Below are 6,000 nucleotides of genomic sequence, written 5' to 3' on the forward strand. Positions count from 1 at the left end.
CTTATCATCAACCACAACAATTGCATCAAATCTTGCCATTCTATGAATTAATACAAGCTATTCCATCCATTTAAATGCAATATAATACATTTCCTTTTTGTCATCTCCTATTGCATCTCATATCTTTTTGTATTTTCATGAAATGATCAAAATTTCAACTAATGCTTGATGAATTAAGGCATGCAAAGATTACTCATTAAATCACTTGTTTATTGATAAGAAAAATGCATGAAACTAGGTTGAAACTAACTAAACTAGCTCACTAATCTAGCCAAGATGCATATGCATCACAACGCCAAACTTAAACTTTGCTTGTCCTCAAGCAAATAAATAATCATGCATTAAAGTTTGACAATCCAAGGTGAGAAGAATACCAATTTAATGTTCATGGTTAGCTATTTTTCTATGCATGCAACAATCACAAAAGAAATTCAAATGATTGATGTTTCTACAGAGGTCACTTTATGAAATCTTTTCTTTATATCCCTTCATTGAAACCAGCTTTTCATTTTCTTCTTAGCTTAGTTTCTTGGGTGATTTGCACCATTTGTTAAAAGCTTCGACTCTAAACGCTTTGTTTTCAAGTAAAATCACTTGATACATAAGCACCACAAGCATTTAATTAGAGGACTCTTTAAGCTTATTTGTTTCTTTTCTTTATTCTCTAATCATTGATGCTCAGAGCCTTGAACTTTGAGGGAGTGCTTTGCACTTGAGCCTAGCCTTGACTCTAAGTGTTTTATTTTCAGGCTTTTTGCTTGATACATAAACACCACAAGTACTTGACTAGTGTATTGTCATTGGTACTCAGAGCCTTCAGCTTTCTCATTCTTTCCCTTTTTCTTTTCTTGCTCATTAATTGATTTGCTTCTTCAAGGTTTTGAAGATTTAAAAAATTTCATAAAATGTCCTAGATGAAAACTTCAATTAAACAAATTCAAATATAATTGAATAACAATAGTCATGCTAGCTTCCCATTACTCATATACTCATGCTAGCTTCTTCTTTAATTACCTTGTCTGTTTATGATCATGATTCTTGATTACTTTGACTCACAAAATTCAAGATGGTAGTTGTAATGTCACAACAACATGTTACAATTCAAATATCAAACTATGCTTATTCACAAGGAGCAATCACACATGCATATAAAGGAGTAGAAGACAATCATGCAATTTAAAGTACTGGAAACAAATAAAAGGAAAATGAACTTTACCACCTTGTAGTTCATCTTCATTATTGTTATCACTTTTCTCCTATTTTTTCCCTTCCCACACCAAACTTAGAATGATTGCTTGTCCTCAAGAAACAAATAAAACAATGGTGATGAAGTTTATGATAGGTCATGAATGTCTTAAACAATGAAATGTGAGTAATGCATGTTGATATAAGATATATTTTTTTGTCAATTTAGAATCAAGAATTAATTCATTATTAGCATAGTCCAAACCAACAATGAATTCTCTTAATCAAATGTCAAATTCAAATTAAAATAATCGAGAGTAATTAAACCTCGGGTCGTTCTTCCCTAGGAGTTGCAATTGAAGTGCTATGATTATTGGCTATGATTGATTGCAAGAGAGGCAAGAAATGTAAATAGCAAACGAGTAACTTAACATACAAGAAATTAAATGAAAGCAATTAAATGATCATGCAAGGAATTAAAAGTCAAAGCAATTAAATGCAAGGAAAGGAAAGTTCAAATGCAAGAAACCTCTTGGCAAGGATTGGGAGCTAAGGTTACCTATCCTAGCCATTGACCACAAACACATGATGATTATGAAGAGTTAATCCTACTTAGTCAACTCTACATCGAGAATAAGTCAAATAGGCATAGTTGATTTCAATCCCTAAGTCCTAGTAAACACTATCAATGGGTCACTTAGAGTCAAGGGAAACCAAATCAAATAACTACTCTAATGTATCAACAAGAATGGACATCAATGACTCAAGGGTCACCAAAGTCATCAATTTCAAGCCAAGAGTGAAGAAAAACTAAATAGAAACTAAGCCAAGCATTTTATCAAATACTTGGTGTGCATGAAAATAAAATAATATTAAATTGTATTAGAAATAAAATCTAACTACCAAAAGCCAGAAATTGACAACAACAACTAAAAGAAGCATTAAATGAACATAGAACATAAATTGAATTAAATGAAAATTAAGAGTTACAAGAGTGTTCATAGAATGAAAAATGACATAAAAGAGAAATTAAGAAGAAGATCGAACTAAGAGAAGTAAGACAATAAAGCATAAAAACATAAATGAAACTACATTAAAACTAGAATTAAAGACAGAAATTAAAGAGAAATTAACTAAACCTAACCTAATTCTAGAGAGGGGGGGGGGAGGAGCTTTTCTCTCTAGAAAACTGAGAAAAACATGTAAAAGCTAAACCTAATTGCCGCCGCTTTTTTCCACTTGAATTGGGGTTGAAATAGCTTTAGAATTGAGCTGGATTGGGTTTTGGAGGCCCGGAATTCGCCGCCAACGATTTGCATTAATGAGCTCACGTGACTCGGGTCACACATACGCGTGACTCACGCGTACGCGTCACCGAGCAAAATTCACTTCCATGCGTATGCGTGGGTCACGCGTACGTGTCGCCTGGCTCGTGCTTAGGCATGCGCACGCGTTGCTTGTGCACACGCATGGATTGCTGAATCTTCCAACTCCATTTCTTCATGGTTTCTTCCCTTTTGCATGCTCTTTTTCTCACTTCTTCAACCCATACTTGCCTTGGAAACCTGAAATCACTTAGCAAACACATCAAGGCATCAAATTAGATTAAAGTAAATAAAATTTAGCAATTAAGAGGCCTAAAGAGCACGTTTTCACTTTCAAGCACAATTTAGAAAGAAATCATGAAACTATGCTATTTCATTGAATAAGTGTAGGAAAAGTTGATGAAATCCACCCAAATAGAGCAATTAAATACCATAAAATGTGGATTCATCACATCCCCACACTTAAACAATAGCATGTCCTCATGCTATACTCAAGAGGAAAACAAGGGGTATTACATTTATTCAAAGCAATTAAACTACCTATATGCAATCTACCTAATGCATGCAATTACTTAGTCAAAATAAATCAATTTTCAAGAATACATATATGGACATAAGGGCTAAAGCAATCTAAATCGAGTTAAATCCATAATTGGTTAGAGTTATTGAAAAGCATTTACAAACTTTCAAGATAAGCAATGATAATAAGTGGAAACATGTAATTGAGCATTTGAACCCTCACCGGATGTGTATCTGCTCTAATCACTCAAGTGTATAGGGTCAATTCACTCATTTCTCTTCTAATCATGCTTTCTAAGATTTGTTTTTCATCTAACAATCAACACTTATTCAATGTATGCATACAAGTATCATGAGGGATTTTCCATAGGTTGTAATGGGGTTAGGGTAAAGGTAAGTGTTTATACCCTGGGTCGAGCTGTCCGACCCGGGATGTTCTACGGAACAGCGACCGACCTCTTCAGGTCAGACTATCTGACCTCTTCTCAAAGAGCTCGGCCAAATTGACAGGAAAGCCCAATAAAGGGCCCGGATAGAGGAACACGACCCAAATCCAAAGGCAGCCCAAGCCTATAGAGATAAGAGCGGCTCCCTTGAAGATAAGATGATCTCACTCAAAGATAAGATAAGATAAGATAAGATAACTAACTTATCTTATCTAGGAAGGTCACTCTACACCATTATAAATACACTGGAGCATCCATGTATAACTAATACTCTGATTCTACTAAAAAAACCTGCTTAATACCCTTGCTAACTTAAGCATCGGAGTCCCTTGAAGGTACCACCACCCTCCAGTGACAAAGGATCAGCAGCATAGCCAATCCAACAAGTCGGACATGGCCGCTCCGGTCACCATCCACCAGCCGGACACGTCAGCTCTGACCAGCACAGAAGATCTTGTCCGAGATCGACCTACAGTTTCAGGTAACCCTCGGCACATTGGCGCCGTTGCCGGGGAACCTGGAAGTCATCCCCTCACCATGGCGGACAATCTTGACAACATCCGCGACTCTGATCTAGAAGACAGGACACCACACAAAAACACAGATACTACACCAAAAGATACTCCTCAACCTAACAAAGACAAAAATTCGCCAAACGCGGAAGCCATGGAGGCACTTCAAAACTGCCTAAAATAACTCGAAAAAGAGGTGGAGCATCAACGAGAAGCTGAGAGAGACCTACAAAGGGAAGTTAGGCGATGCCGCGAGTTAGAGAACAAATTCCTAAAACCTGAAGTATATCTCAAGGCCAAAAATACTCGATCCAAGCACGAAGATGACTCCCGTAAGGACCAAGACCCATTCACCAAAGAGATCATGAGGACCAAAATCCCAAAGGACTTCAAACTTCCCGACATGACTTTATACGATGGCACAGCAGATCCCGTCCATCATCTCAGTAATTTCAGAAGTAGAATGTACCTCATCGACGCCTCAGATGCAGTTCGCTGCAAAGCCTTCCCGACCACTTTAACAAAGACAACAATTAGATGGTTCGACAATCTACCCCCTATGTCCATCTCAAGCTTCGACGACTTAGCCAAGAAGTTTCTGGCCAGATTCTCCATCCAAAAAGACAAAGCTAAGCACGCCCCTAGTCTATTAGGAATCAAGCAAGGAGATCGGGAAAGTCTCCGCAGCTACATGGAAAGATTCAACAAAGCATGTCTGGACATACAAAGCCTACCAATAGAGGCCGCCATTATGGGTCTCATCAATGGCTTGTAAGAGGGACCTTTTAGCCAATCTATATCGAAAAAACATCCTACATCTCTGAACAAAGTGCAAGAACGAGCAGAGAAGTACATCAACATGGAGGAAAACTCTCGACTAGGAGAGACCTCAAAATCCGGATTCTCCTACTCCTCCCGAGATAAGAATAAAGAGTCCAAAAAGAAAGAAGACAACATGGGGAAAAAATAAAAAAATACCACAATTACACCCTTCTTCGGGTGTCCCTTGTGGATATCTACAGAGAAGTTTGCCATACTGAAAAAATACCCCCAGCTCGACCACTCAAAAGCAAAAAAGGCGGAGGAAATCGGACTGAATATTGTGAATACCATCGAATCCGTGGACATTCCACCAACGAATGCTTTGACTTAAAAAATGTCATAGAGAAATTGGTAAGAGAAGGGAAATTAGATCGGTACCTAGCCAACCGAGTCGATGAGCAAAGAAAAAGAAGAAGGGACGAAGATGTCGGACGAACTGAGCGATCACCTCGTACACCAGAGAGACACGTCCACATGATACACAGAGGATTTGTGGGAGGAGGAATCTCCAAATCATCTCGCAAAAGATATCTTAAAGAAGTATATCATGTCGAGGGAAAAGAGGAAGCACCCGACATCCCCACAATTACTTTTACCAAAGAGGACGCATCCGGCATCATTTCAGGGCACGACGATCCCATGGTCATCACTATCATACTGGAAAATGCATATCTCCACCGCACACTGGTAGACCAAGGAAGCTCCGCCGACATCCTGTTGAAAACTGCCTTCGACAAACTCGGCATGAAAGAAAAAGAACTCAGAGCATATCCGAATAGCCTGTTCGAACTGGGGGACACTCCAGTTCAGCCACTTGGATACATCTCACTACACACGACCTTTGGAAAAGGAAACCAGTCAAGAACACTCAAGATAGACTACATCGTGGTCGACGTAAGTTCAGCCTACAATGCCTTAATAGGTCGGACAACATTAAATTAGCTCGGCGCAGTAGTCTCGACTCCACATCTATGCATGAAGTTCCCAACTACAGAAGGGATAGCTACAATAAGAGCAGACCAGAAGACGGCGCGCCGCTGTTACAACGAAAGTCTAAACCTCAGAGGCAGAGGAGAAGAATTCCACACCATCGAACTCGGTGGAGTTCAGAGGCGGGAAGAACTCCGCCCACAACCCGAAGGTGAAGTAGAAAAAGTCCAGATCGGAGATATCCCGGACAAAACAACCAAT

Source organism: Arachis hypogaea, chromosome 17, assembly GCF_003086295.3.
Source record: "Arachis hypogaea cultivar Tifrunner chromosome 17, arahy.Tifrunner.gnm2.J5K5, whole genome shotgun sequence".
NCBI classification, from domain to species: domain Eukaryota; kingdom Viridiplantae; phylum Streptophyta; class Magnoliopsida; order Fabales; family Fabaceae; genus Arachis; species Arachis hypogaea.